The 25,820-nt window shown below is 37.9% G+C and overlaps 1 protein-coding gene across 2 annotated transcripts in view; it reads right to left on the bottom strand.

Annotated features, from left to right (window-relative positions):
- Window positions 1-25,820, bottom strand: part of LOC114646558 (ephrin type-B receptor 1) — a 703,356-nt gene that overhangs the window by 411,011 nt on the left and 266,525 nt on the right. The gene's annotated exons all lie outside the window — the stretch shown is intronic.

Here is a 25,820-nt window from a genome sequence, read left to right as displayed (position 1 = left end):
TATATATATATATATATATACACACATCACACATCAAAAATAGTCACATATTTAACAGAGCACTTTTATAATATAATCTTAGAATGCTTTATACATACATCATTCACTCTGGATTTAATATAATGCCTTTCATAATAAAGTAAATCAATTAGCTCTAAGTCTCTAGAGTACATTCAATCAATCCTTTACTATTTACACCTTGCAGAGCATCTACAGTGAGGTATTATGAAACATAAATTTCAAACATTTTAGAAAACTTTATAGTGTTTGAAAAAAACAAAAACATTAATGTATTCAAGTGTACATGTTGCATTTTAAATTTATAACATTTGAATTTAACTGTACATTATGTGTATATTAAAGTCATCTCCTTGTCTTTTTGGCCAGCCTGCCATACCATCTGCAGCAGATGACGCTGTCCTCAATAAAGGCCTTCTTGCAGATGATACCAAGCTAGGCAGATTAGTAGATAATTAGAATCTGTTCTGTCATTATAGTGGCACTTAGACAGCATAAAGGCTTGGGCAGAATTGAGGCAGATTAAATTTCATGTCAGTAAATGTAAAGTATTACATGTAGGAGTTAAAAATGTTATGTTTGAAACCACGATGGAAGGTCTGAAAATTGAGAGTACACCTTATGAGGATTTAGGAGTTGTAGTAGACTCTACACTATCAACTTCTTGACATTGTTCAAAAGCCATTAAGAAGACAAACAGAATGTTAGGTTATATAGCACAGTGTATGTAGTACAAGTCCAAGGGGGTTATGCTCAAGCTTTATAATACACTGGCAAGGCCTCATCTGAATTAATGTGTACCAGTTTTGATCTCCAGGCTACAAAAAGGACATAGCACTGCTGGGATAGGTCCAGACAAGAGCAACTCGGCTGATTCCAGGGCTACAGGGAATGAGTAATAATGAAAGATTAAAAGAGCAGAGCCTTTTCAGGTTAAGCAAAAGCAGATCAAGAGGTGACATGACTGAAGTGTTTAAAATTATGAAGGGAATGAGTACAGTGGATCGAGACTGTTATTTTAAATTGAGTTGATCAAGAACATGGGGACACAGTTGAAAACTTGTTAAGGGTAAATTTCACACAAACATTACAAAACTTTTTCTTTATGCAGAGAACCATAGATACTTTGAATAAGTTACCAAGTAATGCAGTAGACAGTATAAAAATATAGGAACTTTCCAAAACTAGGCTTGATGTTATGTTAGAGGAATTAAGTGACTTGGATTGGCAAGCTTTGTTGGGCTGAATGACCTGTTCTCATCTAGATTGTTCTAATGTTCTAGCTGTAGACAACAGACTTTATTTTTATTTAGTACCTTTTGAGGAGAGCACTACACCAGAAAATCTACAAACCACACTAGAAAGCAAAACAAAGGGGCACAGAGATAAAAAGAAAATATTAGATAATGTTAACATATTATTGATGACAAGAAATCACAGATGCTACACAGTCACATGGATGTTACACAGTTTTAATCCATCCATCTATTTGCTGACTGTATTTTTATTATATACTAGTAAAACCCTTTATGTTTGTATGTCAAAAGAGTAGCGACAAATCACAAAGTATGCTTTTTGCATCTGGAAAACTAGATTGCAGTGGCTGTCATTTTTCTACTTCAATTTATATTAAGACAACTTGTAATTTAGGACTGGGCAAATATTTATTATTTTAAATAAATGAACCCTATTAAGTCATTCAAAAACAACATTGGTGGCACCCCTTGGGAGTTAGGCAGCCAAAGGTCTCTTGAGTGCAGAAAAAAAGCAGCACCACTGTGCATATTTGTAAGGGCTGTTTGACACATTTAGTAGGATGGAGTGATGTTATGCATTCAAACTGAATTCATTTTCAGGAATGTAGACATTCTGAATGTCATCAGTTTTTGCATATGGGGGAATATAATAAATTGGAAGTGGTTGTTACAACAAAATTGTGTGATAATTTTACACTATTGTATCCTTGATTTGAGTTGAAATTTAATATGCACAACCAGGGGCTCATCTACCATGAAAATAATGAAGCATAAGCTTTAGAGCCCCAGAAGCGACTTTTGTCCACATTGCGTTAAAAGTTTGAGTATCTACTATATGAGAACTTTTTTTTAAATAACAATATTAATAATATAGTGTAATTCAATACAAAATAATACTTATAATAGAAATTAAAATGTTATTAAAATATAATGTAGGCCAACCATAAATGAAAAAACACTTTTTTTTTGTTTTTGTAAAATGTGCTTCATGTAGTATGTGGTCTCATAGGTGTTTGAAATAAAATTTTATAGTATTTTCTATGTTTTATTTCATCATTCTATGAGGCATCATGCATATATATAACATTTCCTTAATTTTCATGCCCCCGTAACTTGAAAACTATAAGGAATAGGAAATTTTTATTCACACCAGTGACTTTGACATGTGAGATAATCCAGTACTGAATTTTTAATCAAAATCTGAGATGTAGTGGTTACATTTTTATGAAAGAATTGTGGTGATCTGTCATGGAACAACCCAACAGAAGAAGGTAACAGCAATTACCCATACCTTGTTGCATGGTTGTGATTGGGCCCCCATAATAGTTCAGGGCCCCAAAAATGTAGGTCTGCCACTGTGCACAACTACCATATATACTCACGTATAAGTCGGGTCTTGAAACCTGAAAAATCGATCATAAAAACATACGCCGACTTATATGCTCGTTCAAAAATGCAACACTTATTTGTTTTTTGTTTACATCTTCTTGTCCATTTTGTTGTAGCAGAGCAGTTACCAATTTCTTCTGCTACTTCAATGACGTTTAATTTAAAACCAGCTTCGTATTTTCTTCTGATCGAACGCTCCATCATAGGTAAGGGATGCTCTTATGATAAAGGTGTATGAGGGTGTGCGATACAAAAAACACAAATCAGTGCAAACATTGCTTCAAAATAGTTCAGGCATTACTGTGTGGTCACATAGGTACAATACATAGAAAAAAAAGGCAGTGTGCTCCATGGTTACTCCCTCAGGTGGGCGTTAGCATATCATAATGTCTTGGACCAATAGCGTGAGTTTTCCGCATTCGACTTATATGAACGACATTATAAAATACCAGAAATTATACGGTAAAATCAAGTCCCGACTTATCCACACAAGAAGTTATCCACGAGTATATACGATACTAACAATCATTTGGCGCAGACTGAAAAGTGATGCAGTGAATTGCACTCACACCTCTTTCCTCATCTCTTGATTGCAAATAGAGCCACTTAATCAAGTTCGGGGTAATGGGTTGGAGGATATCAAGGTGGAATTGGACAACTGGAGAATGAAGGCTGGACAGGACACCAGTCCATCAAAGGGCTCCTAACATACACACCCAAGGGTGAGTTTAGAATCAATTCGTACATCTTTTGATATGTAAAAGTTCATTTTCATTATTCAGATTAAAACCACATAGATTCTGGAAGAATGTAGATCAGGGGTGTCGAACTCCGGGCCTGGAGGGCCGCAGTGGCTACAGGTTTTCATTCTAACTCCTTTTCCTAATCAGTGAGTAGTTTTCACTGCTAATTAACTCCTTTTCCCTTCATTTCAATAGCCCTGTTTTTAAGGATTCAGTCCTCTGAATTGATTTGTTTCTTCATTAAATGGCAGCCAAACAGAAATGAGACGTGAAACGAGCCAACAGATGACCAGCTAAACTGGGATTTCAAACTCCAGCCAATTTCACTCCAACCAGTCTGTTAATGAGAAGCTGATTCGTGCTGTTAATTAAGCCCGTTATTTAATTCAATGGCTTGTTGCTGCTCTCATTCTGCCACAGCAGACATTTCCAAATCTGTTGATTTTTTCTATTTTTTTCTGTCATATGGTGGCTTGTTTGATGTCTCATTATTGTTTGGCTACTAATTAAGGAAAAAGAGACAATTAAGGAGCCTGAGTCAAGTTAATTAAAACTAAAGCAAAAGAAGTTAATTAGCAGTAAAAACGGCTCACTAATGAAGAAGATGGTTAGAATAAAAACATGCAGCCACTGCGGCCCTCGAGGACCGGAGTTTGACACCTGTGATGTAGATGATCGAAACAGAAAGCTACCTTGCAAGAAATCTGTACCCACAACACTAGTCTGTCAGACAGCAGCACTAACCACTCTACCACCATGCCACTTCAAGAGCAAACAAGGTAGGCAGTTTGGTGTAGCAGTTAAGGCTTTGGACTTCAAACCTCGAGGCTGAGTTTGAGGTTGTTGGTTCAGATCCTGCTGCTGATACGGTGTGACCAAGAGCAAGTCACCTCACCTGTTTGTGCTTCAATTGGAAAAACAAAAAAGAAATTTAACCAGTTCTATCTCAAAATGTCACCTTGGATAAAGACATCAGCCAAAGAAAAAAGTAAATAATATTACAAGAAAAGAAACACAAATATTTACAAGGACATGTCATTTGGTCCTTCATACCTCCAGAAGTCATATATTCTACAAAGAGAGTCTGGCAGAATACACTACAAGATGTGACTTTGTACCACACTATTAAGATGACTACCACACTGTATTTATGGACAACATTCTGTGCTTAAGAATTGGGATTATCTTTTGCTTTGCAGTCTAAACATTTCTCTTTAAATATTTATTTGATATTTATTCTTCCTTCCATCTTTTTTATGCCCATTATACCTGAAAGGTTTTTGATAGAGCTGTGAAGTTAAAAAAAAGACTGTGCTTTCCATTGTAATTCATCAATTTTCTCCTTATTTTTTAACTCACGGATAAACCTTGAAAACTTACAGATTATAAGACGTTAACACTATTGAATACTAAGTGTGCACAGCCTGTCTGTGGTTGTACGCTCTACTTCTTTTCCAAGTTTTATGGATTTCTCCTTCATATAAAGAGTATGTGTGTGATAGCCAGGGTGTTCAAATTCTGCTATGTTTATTTTGCTCATTTCCTATGTTAATTGTATTGATTAGTATTCTGTTGCATTGTGTGTGTGTGTTGTGGGAGGACCAACAAGAGGTCCTGCCCAGGACAATCAAGGGACTGTCCTTAGCCATTGAGGGAACCAGCCCGGACACAGACAGGCAGACACCAATGGTTCAAAACCACACATTATTATACATAATTCAACTATTTACAACACTGCACACAACCCGGTGCCCCTGCACCACACACCCTCAAGTCCAGGCCTCTCACAATGCCTCTCTCTTCACTGCCTCCACTCCTCTCCTCCGAGCTCTGTCCTCTTCCACCCGACTCCAGCTGACGAATGGAGGGAGGCGGCCCCTTTTATGTACACCCGGACGTGCTCCAGGTGCCTCCAGATGATCTTCCTGCGGCACTTCCTGGTGTGGTGGAAGTGCCGCACGAGCACCCGGAAGCACTCCGGGTGTCCCTGGTTTTCCTTCTGCCAGCAACTCCGGGTGTGGTGGAAGTGCTGACGTCCAGGGCTTTTCAGACATCTGAGCGCCCCCTGGCGGTGACCACGGGCCCCTATAGGGTTGAGCTTCTATGCTCTGTTCCCGTGGTCCCCATACCAACCAGGGTGTCAAATTCAATTGTCAAAACCAGACTGAGCAACCAAAAATCTAAGTAAAAATAAACAAAGCAAAGCTTTACGATAACTGTAGATATGTAGCTGTCACTAACATTCATTCTTGTCCGTTTTATCTGAATTCCATTCCACACTTGGCTGAATGCTGCTGCTGCCGCCATTGTATAGAGCCAGAGCATGATGACAAGAGGCATAGCAGCCATGAACATTATGGCTTATGACCCTACAACAATTTCAAAATTGTGGTGAAATGACATCATTTTCATAACAGTAAAAACTAGTAAACAATGATAATAATAGCTCAAAATCTTCAACAAATGACACTGAACGCCTCCTAAGGAACCTACTACACAATATCTCTATATTACAATAAGCTGTTTTTGGGAACTGATGACTTACTACAATAAAACAGGGGTCATAACAGTGGTATATGAGCAATAGTGAGGAAATGGACTCTTCAGCAGGTAGAATATTTTTTAATAGAGAAATTCAGAAAGACAGGAGAGCTTATTGTTGGCTCTTTTATGCAAATAGAAATAAGAGTGAGATGAATGAATGACATTACCAACTGGCTCTTCAAACAGATGAGGTGAATGCTGAAGTACAATAGATGGTGGAGAAGACTAACATCATGTGAAAAGAAACATGAATAGCCGTCCATTACCAGTCCTGAAAAAAATTGAACTGGTAGTCAATAGTGACTTACTGCATATAAAGTTGCCATCCATCATAAATAATACATAGAGAGGAATATTAACTTGCAATAGTGAAAATGTGGCCATGTCATTTATTTACAGACAAGAGTAGAATATTTATAAATGTGAAATTGCCAACTGTGGACAGGCATTTGTGTATGATGGGTTATCTATTTTATTAAAATCAAATAACAAATAAATCAAGTTTTACAAAATAGGTTAGAAACAAATCAACCCCCACCCCTGAGAAAGAGAACTAGGCCTGCAGAGTAAAACTTTAAGCTAGTAAAAATAAGTAAATAGATAAATTAATAAATGAATATAGATAAATGGAGTAAAAGAGGGGAGAGAACCTGCTTCCTCAATTTAAATGCTTATATTAAAATGTTATTGATTAGATCCTGCCAGGTATTGAAACAGTTTTGTACAGATCCTCTAAGTGAGAATTTGATTTTTTCCAGTTTCAAAAGTATGTACCACCCATTGACTTAGAATAGGAGAGTTAGGATTCTTCAAGTTGAACAAGATAAGTCTATGTGTCAATAGTGTAGTAAAGACAATTACAGTTTGTTTGTCCTTCTCCACTTTAAGGACATGAAGTTTCTATCCATTTTGATGGACGGCCGGCGTTTCAGTCCAGCCAGGACGTCCCTCAACAGAAGAAACCAGCCTTTTCAGGACACTACATCACCCGGGACGCTAGATGGCAGCTCCCCTGGATGGAAATGGTTCCTCGGATTCCCACAGGGCAGTATGGGACATGGAGTTCGTCTCTTCAGCCCTGTTGGGTGCCATGGGTGCCGCCAGGGGGAGCTCACCAAGAATCTGGGGAATATTACAGTGACACTAACCTGGAAGTACTTCGGAGTCACAAGAACGGAAACCCGCAGTACTTCTGGGATACTTGAAGAAGGCGTTTGACCTGGAGAAGAAATACTTCTGGGTCATGGACTTTAAAAGGATTGTGGGAAGCCCAGCAGATTGAGCCAGAGTTGGGTGGGAGTGTGACGGAGCTGCTGGGAGTGGAGGATTGGTATTTGTAATTGATTATTGATTTATTATTATGAATTGTGGAGTGTGCGGTGCTTTGTGCACTTTATTTGAAGAAATTATTAAAAGATTTTTCTTGGTGTTTTAAAAGTGTGACTGGGAAGACATTTTTCTGGGTGCCGATAACATAGATAAGATATGTGCCGGGGGAGGGATTGAAAACATATTTAAAATAACCCATTTTGTCCCCTGCTCATACCTTGGCAAGTCCTCCCCAAGACGGTTGTGCACTATCCGAGGGGAACAAAAGCACGGAACACTTCTGCATGAGGTCGGACAGCCTAGGACACATTACCAGCCCCGATGCATCACGGGAAGGAGAAGGTCAACCGCGGTCCATAGGCTGGAGTCAAGACCCATTGACGGACACGGTTTTCACAAAAAGGGAGGGGAAGGCGGACGAACCATCGCATGGCATAATTAAAGGTAAGGAGTTTCGGGGAATGATCTATCGATCCGCCGAAAAATTGAGTCAGGCGGATCATGGTTGGCTCGAAGCCAGTCTCCGGAATTCCAAATCCCAAAAGGCCATGCGAGACCCAACCGCGCAGGTGCAGGAGAAGCCTGTTGGCTCGCAGCTGGAGGGCAGGGTTTTTGAAAGCCCAAGCTTGACTCCAGCTGATCAAGAAAAAGACTTTAATGTGCGGGACCTTGAAAAACTAATAAAGTCTGTCCAAAGCTTTTTACAGATCATCACCTCAATTAAAAAAGTAATCGAGGAATTGGGAGCAACAGCCGAGGCACCCCTAAGGCGTGTGGAAGAATATTTACGCCGCTGTGGACGGAAGCTTCAACAGATGACTGATTCGGTGGTACAGGTGAGCGTATCCAGTACCGTACATGAAGTAGGGACTCAGATTACAAGGGCAGCGCAAGTTTCTAGTATCGGCTGCCAAGTAACCTTAAGTCCCACAATTGATGTAGGCGTAATGACCGAGTGTTTGGTGGAAAGAGCGGGGCCATCGGAGCAGCGAGATAGTGCTGGCTTACGAGTGGTCCCGAGCCTTAAGACATCGACATCTGTCTCACTTAAAATAAAAGGGGTGCAGACAGTAAAGGGTCTCTCTCTTATTCATAGGGAGACCCAAACTGTAAGCAAGCCCCAGAAAGAAAAGGAGATCCCGCAGGTAAAACAGGGAGCTCCTAACACAGAGCATGTGTGGAGGGTACGCTCTCCATGTGGGCGGGGAGATAGTCCGCCCCCAGCTGGACAAAAGGCAACACAGAAGTTACCAGCCTGCTTCCAGTCCCGCAGGACATTACTAAACGGGAGGAGGCTATGTTATGAATGCCATAGGCCGGGCCACTTATGGCAAAACTGTCCAGGTAGAACTGGGGAGGTTGTTAAAGGGAAACAGAACTGCCATGTCCCCCTGTTGTTCGCCTGCTCTTGTATTACAGGAAGAAGCCGTGGTCCGGTCAGGGCAGACAGTCCCCTCCCGGGGAAGGACTACCCTAGCGGGGCTGGCCACCTCGCATTATGATGCTCAGCTAGGGGAGGAGTACTGTGATGGACGGCCGGCATTTCAGTCCGGCCGGGATGTCCCTCAACAGAAGAAACCAGCCTTTTCAGGACACTACATCCCCCGGGACGCTAGATGGCAGCTCCCCTGGATGGAAGTGGTTCCTCGGATTCCCGCAGGGCAGTATGGGACATGGAGTCCGTCTCTTCAGCCCTGTTGGGTGCCATGGGTGTCGCAAGGGGGAGCTCACCAAGAACCCCAGGAATATTACCGTGACGCTAACCTGGAAGTACTTCCGAATCATGAGGATGGAAACCCGCAGTACTTCTGGAATACTTGAAGAAGGCGTTTGACCCGGAGAAGAAATACTTCCGGGTCATGGACTTTAAAAGGATTATGGGAAGCCCAGCAGATTGAGCCGGAGTTGGGTGGGAGTGTGACAGAGCTGCTGGGAGTGGAGGATTGGTATTTGTAATTGATTATTGATTTATTATTGTGAATTGTGGAGTGTGCGGTGCTTTGTGCACTTTATTTGAAGAAATTATTAAAAGATTCTTCTTGGTGTTTTAAAAGTGTGTCTGGGATGTCTGTCTGGTGAGTTCAACGGGGCAACAGCGCCCCTAGCGTCCACACCATGTATTGGCTGACATAAAGGAATGCTTGGTGAGCATTTCATGAGTAAGTCACGATGCCATCTATGAATACATGATTTCTGATGACAATAAATAGAAATAAAGGCAAAAATACACATGAGGTTGGCATCAGTGGATAAATAACTGGCATTATACAGTAGGTTTATTGAAAAGATGGCAACATTCATGATGTCATTATTGATAAATAGGAGTACTGCCAGCAAAATGAGTGTACAGAAAGAAGTATACAGTAGTTGTCATTACTTCAGTTCATAATGCATGAAGACTGATGAAAAGGACACACAATACACAATACATCTTTGTAGAATAGATGGTTGTCATAGAAAACAAACAGAGAAGATGTTTGAATTTGACTCTTTTGAATACCTAGTTACTGATGACTATATTTAAAGGAGCTACAAGATAGACTCATTTGGGAACACATTTCTTTGCTCTTAGCTACCCACCAGAAATATAATCTCCTTTAGTCAATAATTTGCACTAAAGATAGAATTGAATTCAGCTCACCAAATGCAATCTTAATCATTACAGTGGAGTATTTAGTTAATATGATGGTATATGATGATTGAATGTTAATAATAAAAAAAGGAAATATCTGACTTGGAGTACAAATAAAGTTGACAATGAAAAATTAAATGAAATGCGCATATTGATGCTGCATGTGTATTAAAATTTACATTAAATTTCCACAATTAGTTATATCCTGACAACATCCCTCTAAAGTGTTTTCATTTAGAAAATACTGATAACGTCCTGCTCATCCCCCTTTCCTTCTTTTTCCTATGTTCTTCCAAATATTGTCCATCTCAAAGCCTTCAGTCATAACAAGACTATTCATTTGCAGAAGGTTAGCAAGATTGCTTCATTAACTGTCATATTGCATACTGTTTCAGCTGCAATTTATTCCTTTTTCAAACTATTTAATTTACTGGCGCATTGTACTTTATTACCTTTCAGCTTTAAGTAATAAAGTTGTACCAATGGTAAAATGATCAGTGCTCAGCCCCACTGTTCATGATCCATGGAGAAGAATACAGCACATGTAATCTTTATGTGGCCACTTGAATGATCTCTTTCATTCTTTTTTTTTAGAAAAAGCGCTCTGCTATACATGAATCTGTCAACAATAAGCAGGTGACTGTGGTAAAATGCGCATGGTGAAATCGGTGTGATTATCAATAGCAAAAGGAATAAAGGTGCAATCTGTGAATAGAATGTTGTCGATTTAAGGGAAAGGATAAAGTGGTTCTCAGGATGTGAGGCTGATGTTGATCAATTAATATTTGTTTTCATGATCCATGGACAAGAATATAGCACATGTAATCTTGATGTGGCCAGAAAGAGAAAGTGATTGTTTTGAATGATAAAAAAAGAAGAGATAAGCAGCTGTCTTCAGTAGTGGAAAGAATTGGGCGAGAAGATGTGGGCTCTCATCAATAAAACAACAAATAGGAGGAGGGGATTGTCCTTTGAAATAAAAACAGAAGATTAAGGCCATTGCATTGGTCAGCGAGAAAGAAGGATGAATTGCTTGTCATCTCGTGATGCACAGGATAGAATGATGAGGTTGTTATTAATGATGCAGACAGTGGGTTGAGGTCATTGTCATCAAAAATGCATGGTGAAGGACAAGGTGATTCTCTTTGGCAATGTGGGGAGAAGAGGTTGTGACACAAAGAAATGGGTGAATAGGGTGTCATTGCATTCTACAGCAGAGTAATGAGGATGCTTTCATTAGCAAGAAAATCGCAAGAAAATTAATGTTGTTGCTTCTAATACAAAAGGGGGTAAAAAGAAAGTCTTTTTAATCATGGTGAGAACATGTCCAGATCAGTGACAAAAGTGAAGGATGACAAGCCTGTCTTCTCTGAACAGTGAGAAAGCTCAAAAGGGCCCTTTCTTTAGTAGGAAAGCATCTGATATCACTGAATCCAAGTTCATTTTAGGAATTACATCTGACAAATTAATCTAAGTCAGCTGCGAGATTACTTAAATCATATGTTCTTTGTGCTGTTGAGATCTAATTCGGTCCATCAGTACTGTCAGATCAAAAAAAAAAAAATAGTAAGATATGTTGTTTAAATAACAAGGTACTAGATCACAAGATAAACTTAAAAATAACAGTCTAGCTCCCCACATAACCTTCTCCCTCTTGTCTTTGGCTTCTTTCACTCACAGTCATTCATTCGCTCCTACTTGTGTTGACAGAGTACTTGATTTCTTAATCTATATGGTGGCTAGCTAGATTTATATCTTGTTATGATATTTTTAATAGTGGCCACTATGGAATCCTTAATGTCCATCAAGGGGTCAAATCCAACTATCACCTTCTAGTGTCTACACGTTATGGATGAACCATAGTTTATTCTTTCTAGAAAATTAAAGGGTTGGTTCCCGGAAAATTAAAGGGAAGCTTCTAAGGCTTCATAGTTTCTGGGTCTGCCCATTATGTTCTGGACATGCACCCCATTTTGTATGCTTATCAAGTGCCCCAACTCAACTGATCGATCCACTTTGGGCTTGGCTAGTCAGAATCAAGTGGTATTGACTTTACATTTCTTCTGTTGCAAAATTTTCATGTGTATTTGAGGAGGATTCCTCTATTGACTGACATCTCTGGAAAAAATAAACCATGTGCCATTAATCAAAGAGTGAAAGAAAAAGAGAGAGAAAGAGCGAGACAGGATCTCGGATTCTCTTGCGTTGACAACATTGCTTTCGCCAAGCTTACATCTGTCAGCTATTTAATCAGAATTTCACAGAGCAGGCTGGCTTTCATAAGGCATAATTAATCATGAAATAGGCAACGGATGTCAGATTAAATGGCCCCTGCTCTCTTCATGGGCATAGCTTGTCATTACCCCCCTCTGCCCTTTTTTTTTTTTTGCTAGATTAAATAATTCAAGGTAGGCTTTTCCATGTAATGACTACAACCAGAATTCAGCATTGTGAAGCACAGACATGTTTGTCAGGTTGATAGCATGCTGAAGCCAAGAAAAGAAAAGCTTTGATGTTCAATATAGATGAGGGAAAAAAGTCATTCGAACTCCACTATATTTTACCCTAACAATGTCCCAGATATTTGAAATGTTATACTAAATCTGAACATTTTTTCAGTTGGTGTCATTGAAACAAGGTATTTGTGGGTTTCTTGGCTATGACATTTGATTCCAAGTTTTATGGATTTGCGGGTTCTTCATACTGAATATGTTCATGTTCATGGTTATCCTTTAGAAAAGTCAAACATATTAAGTTATTTTGTGGGTATATCTGTGCCCTATCAGTGTTCAATCTTAACTCAGCCTTATCACTTCTGTGAGTAGATTGGGCTTCCATGCAAGTATGAAAAGCAGTGGATCAAATTATTGGCTTAGATGACAGTACAACAATAGACAACTTGAAAGGGAGTTGGGAGTTATCTTGAAATGCATGAAAATGAATGAATAAATGAATGACCTTTGGATTTACTTGGTCTAGACAGAAAGGTAAACATAATTCTAACCTGTGAAAAAGAGCAAAGAACATCATTTGAAATAGTTACTTGTAAAAGGATTGAATGATTGATTGACTGACTAAACCTTTCTGTGTGAATTTGGGTGTGTTGATGGCTTAACAAAAATGAGAGTGGACAATTCTGCTATCCTGGGGTTGCTTTTTAGTGACAGGTTTATCCTTTCTTATTTTGATTCATAATGTCAAAGCACAAATAAAGGCATAATTGATCTTTTTGTGGAAATAAAATTATATAGAAAGCAAATCATATATGGAGGAAAAACTAGTGTACAGTATATTGATTGATTGACTGATTGTGTGAAAGCAACACCAATAATGCAGACTGTTCAAGGTAAATTGACAAAACACCAGAAAATCTGAGAAATCAGTAAAGACTAAAGAACTGAAACTGCACTTTAGAGATACATTTGTTACTTCCAACTTGGATTTACTGGATCGACAGTAGATGTGCGGAAATCTGATACAGATCACTTGAATTGAGAATCTGGTAAAAGCCCACAAATATTCTTTTCTAGCAGCAGATCAGAATAAGCAGCAATTATCTGAATGTTTGTACAATAATAGTCATCTGGGAGTGAGAAATGAAAGACTGCACAACACATGGTAGTATCAGTACAAGAGGTAAAAAAAATAGCAGTTAAAAAATAAAGAAATTATATTGTAATAATCTAGGGACAGTGGAAAGAATTTAGCACTCAGGCAATACTGATAGTAGGTGGCCTTTGAAACTTCTGTCTCCTTCCTTGTCCTTCACTGCTTCACTGCTCTTCATAGGCTGCTCCACATGTTCTCAGCTAACCTAATCCACTACCTGCACATTGACACCACTGCCTCTGCTTCACACCACATACCTTGGGTCAGAAGCAACACCTTCTGCTACACTTTAGCCGACTCTGTGAACAGATCCAATGCGAGGATCCTACCAAAGTCCCACTGGTTGCATGTACCCATGCCAATGTACTTTATTAGTGGAAAAGTGCTGTCTATTCATGTACCATTTACGCTCTGTTTTGGCTACTGTATGCCATTTTCTTTAGGTAGCTCTTGTTATATTTTTGGATTTTATTCCATTCTGCTGGCTATCTTGTTTTTTCTTGGGAGTGCTGCAGCTTTGTTCCCATTGCCTGAGTAATTTTTCCTGTCATTAGTGGACATATCTCCCAAGGTCATAACCTGCAGGCAATTGCAGAGGTGGATGCCCAGTTCACTTTGTCTTTATCCATGCTGTGGAAAAGAAATGTTTATTAAACATTTGAGAACTCCTTGCTTTTTAATGAGTCTTTTAGGTTTCATTCCTCTGACCTTGATTTTTGTCTATCACTTTGGCTATGTTGTTTCAGTGCTTTTCAGTCTCGGAGTTTAAACTTTTTTCTGTTTCGCATCTCTCTCCTGGTTTGCCCTTTACGCTTTTTTCAGTTCTCTGGCATTATATCTCAGTGCGTTCTGATAGTCCAGGGACTTTTAGCAACATGTCTCTCTCAGGTAGACTTTACCAAAGCTAAAGTTTACCACTGAAGCTTTACAGAAAGTTCTGGAGTATAGGGTGTGAAGTACATCTACACTTGTTTCATCCCTCATAGAACTGGATACTTTTAATAAATGATATGATATCTCACTACACACACTTCAGAGCTTGTATCTCATCAGAAAGATAATTTGAACATTAGTGGGAACAAAATCTCAACAAAATCCATGCAAAAGTGGATAAGGTTTTATTAACTGTCCAAAGGAGGTTTAGGATAGTATACAGTCCAGCATTAGAATATCTCAGAGTGTTTAACAGTCTTATAGTATTCACCTTGAGCAATGATAATAGATCAAGAAAAGTCATCACTTTGCTGTCTAGAGCTTTACAAGTTGGTAGCACATTTCTGAAGATTATTCTTTATTGACAGGAAGCTAACGTGCATAAATCAGTTAGGGAAGACAAGGCAGTCAAGTACACAATCTATTAAGTGTTGATGAGCAACAAGTAAAGGCTATAATGAATTTAGCTGAGGTGAAAGCATGGTATTACTCCAAAGAATTTGTCTACTGTTACTGATCTAGCAGAAATTGAGAAAAGGAAATGAGTTGAAATTAACCAACATAACTTAATGTGTGTTTGGGTAGTTGTAAAACAGAAGTTATAACTTAGAACATTAGAACAAAAGCAATTTGACAAACAAGAGGAGACCATTCAGTCCATCAAGCCTGTTTTAACTTAAAAATCCTCCCAAAAATTTAGCATTACAAATGAACGGGAAAGGTGGAACTCAAAGTAATTTTATGAAAGGATTGTGATGCAAAGTGGGATGAAGGAAGATAAATGAAAAGGAGATTGGCTTACTGAGAAATACAATCCAAATTAAAGAAAAGTTGGGACAGTATTGAAAATGCTAATAAAAACAAAAATAAGTGTTTTCTATTAGTTTGACTTTTATTAAAATGCTTTGCATTTTGAATATATACATTTAATCTGAAACTGACACCTGAAACACAATAATTCTTTGCATTTATATAGCGTTTTTCTCACTACTCAAAGCGCTCAGCAATTGCAGGTTAAGGGCCTTGCTCAAGGGCTCAACAGAGCAGAGTCCCTATTGGTATTTACAGGATTAGAACTGGTAACCTTACGATTGCCAGTGCAGATCCCTAGCCTCAGAGCCACCACAACATGTTCCAAAAAAAGTTGGGGTGGGGTAGTTTAGGACAAATAACAATGTTGAAATAACAAGATGATCTGAAACAGGTGTGTCATTGTGTTATACCATATAAAGAGCCTCAAAAAAAGGCCTTGTCCTTCAAGAGGAAGGATGGGTTGAGGCTTGCCGATTTGCCAATGGATATGTCAACAAATAATCAAGCACTTTGAGAACATTGTTTCTCAAAGAGATTGGTAGGACGTTGCGCATTTCACCCTCTACAGTACAGAAAATAATTAAGAGATTCAAGGAATCTCGATGTGTGGACAAAGCAAAAAAAAAAAAACACTTTTGAATATGCCTGATAACTGATCAGTGCAAGCCAGAAAACCACTTCTGAAAGATCTCAGATTCCTCAGATGTCAATGTCTTAAAAACCATCATGTGTCTATAATGGATATCATAACATGGACTCAGGATACCATTCACCTCTGCATCCATAGATGCAAGTTAAGGCTTTACTGTTAAAAGTAGAAGCTATGTGTCAGCACTGTTCAGAAGAATCACTAACTTCTCCAGGCTCAGTCTTTTCTTAGTTGTAGCACAGTGGAATTGGGTTTTGCAGTCTGATTAGTCAACAACTCAGTTTTTGGAAAAAAAAAGCCATCTTTTTCTCCAGACCAAAAAGATAATTCACCATCCAAATCCAGCATCAGGTCCAAAAGCCAGTTTCTGTCACAGGTTGGGGGTCTGTCAATGTCCATGGCCTGGGTCAGTTCCACATTTGTAGGGGCACTATTGATGCAGAAAAGATATGTGTTCATTTTGGAGCAATATATGCTGCCATCCAGATGGCACCTTTTCTAGGGACATCATTGCATTTTTCAAACCACATTCTGCCAGGATTACAAGTACATGGATGTATAAGCAAAAAGTGCAAGTACTATATTAGCTTGCATGCAGTCCTAACCTGGCTCTGATTGAGAATATGTGGCGCAATATAAAGTGCAAAATATGCGTGAATATGGTAATGAAGGCCTGTATAACTGCTCAGCTGAGCGGCAGAACTCCACTTGCTAAACTTAACCAACTTGTGTCTTCAGTTGACAAATACTTAATCAAAGCTATTAAAAGAAATGATGATGTTACACAGTAGTAAACTTTTTTGGAGTGTCAAGAGATTTGAGTGTACATAAAAAAAAATTAAAATAACAAGGTAAAACATCAAATAATGCGTTGTGATAGTGTTTTCAATATAGTACAAGGAGAACTTTACAAATGCTCCTTTTTGTTTCTTGTAGCATTTTCCATACAGTCCAAACATTTTTGTAATTAGGGTAAGTTAGGGAAAGAGTGGAACGACAGGCATGTGGTTGAGAATGCACTGGCGCTCATCACTATATACTGTATATAAAATCCAAAGTCTCTCTGTCTGTCTGTATGTCTGTTCGCCTTTCACGAGAGAACTACTTAATGGGTTTAGATCGGGGAATTTTATATAATTTGCTTGAACATTCTGGTTGATTTTGCAACCTCTTTCATTGCGGTAAATATCATAGTTCGTTTACAGTACCGATTTATTTGCGTGAATCCAAGAGACACGCAGCGGGCCAAGGGCAGTGGCATAGCTAAGGGGGGCCAAGGGGGGACATTTGTCCCTGGGTGCAGCATCCAGGGGGTGCCAAATTTCCCTTCCCCATTGCATTTTGGCAAACAGGAGTTGTCCTGAAAACCCTAGCTACGCCTCTGGCCAAGGGGAGGGGGGCGGGGCCCTCCTCACTCAGACGCCAACCTCGGGGACTACCTTACCTCTGCTTAGCTAGCAAATGAAAGAACTACTTAACGGATTTAGATTGGCTTTTTTTCTATAATTTTCTTGAACATTCTGGTTGACTTTGCATAGTTCACTTGCAGGAGTGATATATTCGCACTTATCCAAGACAGAGGCTGCAAGCCGAGGGGAGGGGGAAGCATGACATCAGGAGTAGGGAGTAGAACAGGGCCCTTCTTACTGCCCTGTTTCACTACTACGTGGTTGGAGCCATGGGGGACGGCTAGTTAGTTATAACATAATTAATGTTTTATTTAATATATACAAAATGGGTGACCCATAAAAACAGATGTAAAAGTACCCACCAAAAAGAAGCCCAAATATATTACTAATTTAATAAAACCCCTTAAATATTAGAATAGATAAAGTAAAGTATAGATAAAGACAAGGAAATTAGAGAGATAGGCATATGTATTTAACAATATTTTCAAAAACACTGTTATAAAAATACTTTAATAAGATATATTAAATTACTTTTTATCAAAAAGTATCCCTATTGATTGTATATTATATATTATTTTCCAATCCTAGATTTCTAATAATTTAATGACAGTAGCAGTAAAACAGAGTGCTTCCTGATCGTACTGACTGAGAGGCAGAATATTTCTTCAATGAGTAATTGAGTTGTTTATTTTTACTTGAATGACTGAGTGAGTGTGAGTAAATAATTAACTAACTGGTTATTTGTTTATTTGATTAGTGTTCTGCCTCGGACAGGAAAAAAGAGTGAAAGGATTTGGAAAGGGAATGGGAACATCAAATAATGTGGTCAGAAAGACGATGCTGGGAAATCAAAATGAAACCAAAACAAAAAGTTAGGAACATCACCAAAAATCAAATCCAAGTATTTTAGTTCTGAAAAGGTCTTCAAGTAAACTATAAAATTATCTTTACAAAAAATCCAGGAACATAGACATAGGGAGGAGCACATCACAGCATCGAGTACCTTCTGGTTAACAAGGTCATGAAGCAACTTCCAGGTGTCAAGTAAAGACAATGAAATTGCATTGTTATGCACATAACAGTCACCTTGTATACAAATAATGTTCAAATAAACATGTACCTCAAAATGGCCACAGTTGTAGTAAACGAAATGGTGGTCAAAAAGCAACAATGACCCATTGAATTGATTTCAAACCACAAAATACACAATAATAATGTATTCCAACAGTCCCAAAGCTAATATCCCTGCAAAAAGTGGAAATATTCTTTGCAAAGACTACCTTGACTGAGTGAGTGAGTAGATAATGTATTAACTGCATGATTGATGACTTATGTGAGTATAAATATTAGCGAATGATAATGATTGAGTGTGTAACTGAAAGATCAATTCACTTGATTGATTGAATGATTAAGTAAGTGAGTGTTTTCCTAATTACTGAATGATCAGTTGATTGTGTTAGAAATATATAGATAATAAGTGAATGAGTAAGGAAATAAGATAAAAAGTGCAAGTGAATATACCATGATTGCTTATGTGATTTGAACATATGAGTGAGCAAGTGAGTGACGAGTATACAGACAACCGAGTGCTTGAGTAAGCGAGCAATTGACTTGATTGATGTATTCTGTGAATGAGTGAGTATCGAGTAATTTCTGATTGTTTTAAAAATGTGAGTCAGAAAATAAGAAACATATATGAGTGAGTGGAAATACAAATGAATGATTTGTAAGTATCTGAAAGAGCAATGGAGTGAGAGATTGAGTGAGTGGATATGGAGACCTGAGTGAGTGTCTACCTAATTTTGTGTTAGAATAATAGATCATTTTAAATATGTGAAGTAATAAATGACTAACTACACAAATAATAAGCATAAGATGAATGAAACAAGTGGTTGAATGTAGACATGATTCGGTGTGGAAGTGAAAAATAAATATAAGTAAGCCACATTTACTTATTTGGCAGACACCTTTATCCAAGGCAATTTACAATATTTATGATATGTTTCTTTTGGTTTTCCAATGGGAGCACAGGCAGGCAAAGTGACTAGCTCATGGTCACCCACTGTCACCCACAACCTCAGGGTTTCAAATCCAAAGCCTTAAACACTACCCTATAATTGAGTGTTTGAGTGAATGATACAAAATGTGTGTAAGTAAGTGGTTGAGAATGCTTGTATAAAAGCTTGTTAATAGACTGTATTGAAAATGTGAATAGCCATCGGTGATTGTGTGAGAAAAAATGAAGAAGTAAGCGGGTGAATGCACAATTTATTATAAATCCAGTACATGAATGTTTCAATAAATGTACTGAATGAGTGAGTGATTAGCTAATAGATTGAGTTGTTGGTTGATAGATGGTTGTTTGCTTGCTTAACTGAAAAACTAACTGAGACCATCAGTGATAGAAAGACAGAAGTGGCTGTTGGATTGCATTTTGCAGTGTTTTCCTTTTACCACCCTCTACTGTACTCTGGCCTCTATAGACAGCTCTTCATAGATTTATTTAGATTTATAGGGTCATCATTATCACGTGTACAGAGCAGAGTGAAATTCTTACTTGCATGTGCTAATCAACGGTACCATAATTAGTGAGTTTCATGAAGTTGTTCTGAAGATATTTATCAAATTGTGCTTTTCCTTATTGTTATAGACTTTGAGCCACACATTTTCAGCTTTCCTGCAAACAATGTGCATTTTACACCTGTCTAAGAGTGCTTAGATTTTACTACTAAGAGATTCATTACAGCTACGCTGCATTTTGTATGTGCTGGGTTGTGAATAAATTAGCCCCAGGATAAGAAATGATTTAAAAAAAGTTTAAGGTATGAGCTGTCAAAATAGCTCTTTAATTGCTGGGAATTGAATGCCTTGGTTACTAAAAGATTCACATTCATCATTTATTTCTGAAGTCTTTTTCCCTCTTTACAGTTGAAATGACAAGGATTTCTGCACTTAATAGAATGTGGCGGATAAAGTAGCCTTCAAAGTCATAAGATAGAACATACCAGTCTTTCAAATGCTGAGCTGACTGCATCTGCAACACAGATAAAGCTTAAGGAATTTTATTTTGGTTTTTCTGTGTGGGTGTGTGTACTTTACACTAGAGACTAGCAGTTTCATATACTGTATTTTTAGCTTTATTTCAGTTTTAAAATATATCACTACCGCATGTATATTATATCATAAAGATTACATAGGAGTGCTGATTAAGCATAGAGAAACACTCATATATGACTGTCACAACATCCAATCTGGTGTTATGTGCTGTAAAGCCATCAAAACATAATGCACAGGTCTAAAGGGTTTTAAGAACAGGAATGCTGGAGTCTTGTGAGAAAAATACAAATTGTGATTTGCTTAAACTAAGTAAGTCTTAACATAATGTTATTATTATTAACTTATTAACATATGTATTAACAAAACCAATATATTCACATAAGAATGATGGAAAGCCCTGTTCTTTATTTGCCAAAGATAATGTAATCTTTGTGCTGAGTACAGTTACATCAGCTGTCATTCATCTGCCCTGCTACAGGGAAGCCGGCAATTATTTGTTGAACTGACAGTTTGGGATGACTGAGTGCATTTTATTTATTTCTTTGCAGTGTGAGTGCCACAGCACTATATGTATACTTATGTGTCTGTCTACATGTTTCAAAATACAGGTATTTTTTGTGTGTTTACTGTTCAAAGATGTTAGAGGTGGTTTTGCTTTTCTAAATAGGTCAAAGGATAAAAAATTAAGTGGGCATGAGTTTGCGTGTTTATCTGCTGGGGGGAGGCGTGGTGGTTCATTGCATTCCCATACATACAATCCAGCTTATAATAAGGAAGCAGTGATGCTTCTACATACTCGTTTTAACGAGATGGCTTGGGGAATGGTTATTCTCAAGAGGGTTGTGTGGCTTTCTTCTTTAAGGATCTCGGCTTGAGGAATAAAAAAAAAAAAAATCATCAAAATCTCAAGCTGCTGAAGAGAACCAGACTTGTTAACTTCAACAAAACCATTCCCCTGTGCATTGCATGGCATCTTGAAGGACAGAAGATGCAATGCATACACACACACATATGCTCTTTATCCACAGTGAGTATAAAAAGTCTACAAGCCCCTGTTAAAATGGCAGGTTTTTGTGATGTAAAAAATGAAACCAAGATAAATCATGTCAGACCTTTTTTCCACTTCATTGTTAAATTGCAACCCATATAAAGAAGATGAAAACATATCAAGTAAAAATAAAAATCAAAAAATTACAAAAAAAGCTGGTTGCATAAGTGTGCACACCCGATCATAATTAAGGACATGGCTGTGATTAGAATCAACCAATCACACTTAATCTCATGTTAAACAGTAATTAGTATACAGTACACCTGCCCTTAATTAATTGTCTCCAAATAAAATTCTGTTGTTCCTGTAGGATTATCCTGACTCTTCTGGGTTGCATTCTACTGCAAAAGCTATGTTCCGCAAAAGAGCTTACATGATCTCATCATTGCAAAGGTATCAATCAGGCGAGGGGTAAAAAAGAATATTTAATGTATTTTATGTATCATGGAGCACAGTGAGGGCGATCATCAACAAATGGAGAAAATACTGTATGGCACAAAAGAAATACTAATAAGAACAAGACATTCCTCCAAAATTGATGAGAAGACCAAAGATAAAACTGTTCAGGGAGGCTGTCAAGAGTCCTACAGCAACTTCAAAGGAGCTGCAGGACTTTCTAGCAAGTACTGATTGCTCCAATACACGTGACAACAATCTCCCGTATTCTTTATATGCCATGGTTATGGGGTAGGATAGCAAGACCTAAGCCTGTTCTCAAGCCAACCTAGATTTTGCAAAAAGGTACATCCTGTCACCCAAAACCAGGCAGGAAAGTGTGTTATGGTCTGATGAGACTAATGTTGAACTTTCTGGCCTGCTCCCGAAAGTATGTTTCACTCTATAAACAAAACAGCACATCACCAAAAGAACACCATACGAAGCATGATGGGGACAGCATCATTGTTTAGGACACATTTCTTCAGCCAGAATTGGGGCTTTAATCAAGGTGGAGGGAATCATAAATAACTCCAAATACCAGTTGATTTAAGTTTAAAACCTTTAGGTGTCTGGATATACGGTAACATATATGTGTTGATAGATAGATAGATAGATAGATAGATAGATAGATAGATAGATAGATAGATAGATAGATAGATAGATAGATAGATAGATAGATAGATAGATAGATAGATAGATAGATAGATAGATAGATAGATAGAACATTTCTAGCTAAACTGTTATCCCAGTTAGTTCTCAGCCCAATCCATTTCCCTAGTGTTCATCGGTTATTTTCGCTAAAGTCTCTTAGGTTTCTGAAAAATGACAAAAGAAGAACATCAACCTTTATTACTCTCTAATTTTCCATTTGCTTTCTGCCACTTTACAGATATAATAAAATCAAACAATTAATGTACTTGAAAGACTTCTGGACAGCATCCCAGTTCACCTTCTGGGACTCATCACCTATTTGTTTCCTTTTGAAGGCTTACTTTAACTCTTACACTGACACACATGCACAAACACATTAAAGACTGTACATGTTGGAATAGACCATAATAGGGCAGAGTGGTGGCTCTGAGGCTAAGGATCTGTGCTGGTATCCCGAACGTTGCCGGTTTGAATCCCCGTCACTGCCCAAAGAGATCCTACTCTGCTGGGCCCTTGAGCAAGGCCCTTAACTTGTAATTGCTCCAGGGGTGCTGTACAATGGCTGACCCTGCGCTCTGACCCCAAGGGGTATGTGAAATTACCAAATTCCTAATACAAGAAATTGTATAAGGCAAAATAAAGAACAAAAAAAAAGTAGATATCTATCTATCTATCTTCTCCCACCTGGAGACAAATAAATTTGTTATCTATCTATCATTAGCTAATTGATATCTATCTATCTTTTAATCTATTAGCATCTAGCTATCATATGTGTTTCTTCTTTCAGTGATGACTATTTCATGTATGGTGAAATATAATTTTAATACTGTCCTTTGGTGGTTGTACTATATGACAAAATAATATGTTCACAGACCTTCATTTTGTGTGATTTTTGATGCCATTGTTCAGATGAAATTTTATTATCACTGATGTTGGTAGTCACTCTCGTCTGTCATAGCTCCTTCCATGTGGCACCAATGACCTTTTCTCTACCTTGTCCGTTGCCTGTACATTCACACTGCTGGCTCTGTCCTCACATTGCTCAGCTGGGGTCCTGCTCTGTACATTCATACATACATACACTCATGCATACATATAATGAATATGAAGAGAAACCACAAACTAACAAAAGTCAAAAATAAACCTTGATATGGGGTCTTGTGTATTTGGACTCAGAGAGTTCAGCCTCACCTAGGAAATTCAGTCATTTGATACTGACTCGATTCAATAATTTGAAGGTTTATAAAGCTCAGATTTTCAAATAGCACACTACCAGGACAAAGATCGCTAGCAAGTGTCTACTCAATAAAGGTGCTGCTATCCCTGTGATAGTAACATTCCTTAGTGACTTCCCATTACGGTATGAGCTCTCTGATCCATTGTATGTGTCTAGCATTGTTACACCATCTTCCTTCCCAGAAGATCAGTGTAAAAATGATGCAATTTCCCCAGGCGCTGTGATTGCTATTCCAATAACTCATTGTGATAGCTGAGCAGTCTGTATATGATTGGGATTGCTATGCAATGCCCAGGTTGTTATAGAAAAAAAAAACAATAATTTATTGCCATCAGATTTTTTTCTCATATGACTAAACTTCCCTTAAGATCTGTGCAATATTATTTTATTTCCTTTTGACCTTCTATGTGGTTTAACAAAAATATTTCTCAAGGATGCAACGCAAAAAATGTCTGTGGGAGGGGGGTCAGTTTTATAATACGTTTAGTATTTCAGACTTCTGAGCAAAATTAGTTTCTGCATATTTTGAGCTGACAGGTGCCTAGCTGAATTTTCCTAAGAGAGAGAGAGAGTGTGTGTGTGTATGCTGTATATACTGTAGCACCTTTTAAAAGTATTCAGCTTCCCTCAAAATTTCTCATCACAACATCTAGCGATGGATTATAAACTGTTAAATAACCAATAATTAATTCACATTTATTAAGCTGAATATTTTCTTTCAAAATTAAATAAATGAACTATAATACACCTAACAGACAAGCATGGCATGGTCTTTCAGGGAGCACTTTGAGAATGAAAAACTTTGTGTGTAAAAGACTATGCTAAATCACATCATAAAAAATATGCATCCACAGATGGTCATTGCATTCGGTGATTTAAACAAAGAAGCAAGGAGAGATTAAGACTATTAATAGCAAATAGATGCAGAGAAAGAAGACAGACTTTAATAATTTTGTACTGTGGCCCTTTGCTTATTTACTTATAGGAGTTGATAACAAGAAGAAATATGAGGTGTCTGGTGTATTTAAATTCTTACTGCATGGTTACAAGTGCCATAACAGCCTGTGGGTGTAGAAATGCTCAAGAAGAGAATTGCTCTAGTGTTCATCACAATGATATGAAAGATTTCTTTTTATAACAGATTTAAGGTAAAGATGAATTACTGGCTTTCAGTCAAATTTTAGACATCCAGTAAATAACATGTACAATAACCTTGGAAACCCAATTTTTCATGTGTAGCCACTGCATAACCATTTTACACAGAACATAATGCACAAGTACAAATACAGAAACTTGCAAGAGAAACAGCAATAGATTTTCTCTTCCTTTTACACTTAATCACAGTCTGTGATCCCCATTAATTTACAAATGAGACCCAAAAGCTATGGGATTACAGCAAACGTGGCTCTCTGCTCCATCCCACCATCAATGGTATGTAAACTTTTAAACCCAACTGAGCTGCCTAGAAAAAATGAACAATGGGCAAAGAGAGACTATGAAGCAGATGTCACCCTGATCCAGATTCCAAGCCTGAACTACAGAGGCACAGAGCCAACATGTTGGCTATGCAGAGTACACCTTGAACATTTCTTTGAATAGCAAAGACACATTAAAAGAAGAGCATCGCAATTTTTCTTCCATAAGCCAATTCCTAACCAGCCTGCCAGCACATTTTCCACTCTCCTCTTCTTTCCTCTTGCCATCTGAAACCATTCATCTCCAGTGTTTATTCCATTATGCAGATCGAGAATATAAAATGATATTTTCAGGGCGTTTAGCTCTGCCAAGCTTGTGACACATTAGCATTAATATCACAAATATTCAAATAACTTTATTTAACATGCCATTGGCTGGCACAGAGAAAAATTCACGGACCACTGGCTGAATGTGCTTTCCTACTTCTAACTGCAGATTCATCATTCCTGAATTTCTTTATGCATAATTCTGCATATAATCGTAAGGAAGGCTCTCCCGGGGAGTGCAAGCTTTCACTTTTCTACAATGACTACATTTCAAACAAATCAAATGTAATAACATTCAGCAAATAATTTAACACAAATTAAGA

The sequence above is a fragment of the Erpetoichthys calabaricus genome, chromosome 2, assembly GCF_900747795.2.
Source record: "Erpetoichthys calabaricus chromosome 2, fErpCal1.3, whole genome shotgun sequence".
Classification (NCBI taxonomy): Eukaryota; Metazoa; Chordata; class Cladistia; order Polypteriformes; family Polypteridae; genus Erpetoichthys; species Erpetoichthys calabaricus.
Note: the sequence above shows the minus strand (reverse complement) of the source record. Positions and strands in the feature narration are given on the sequence as shown.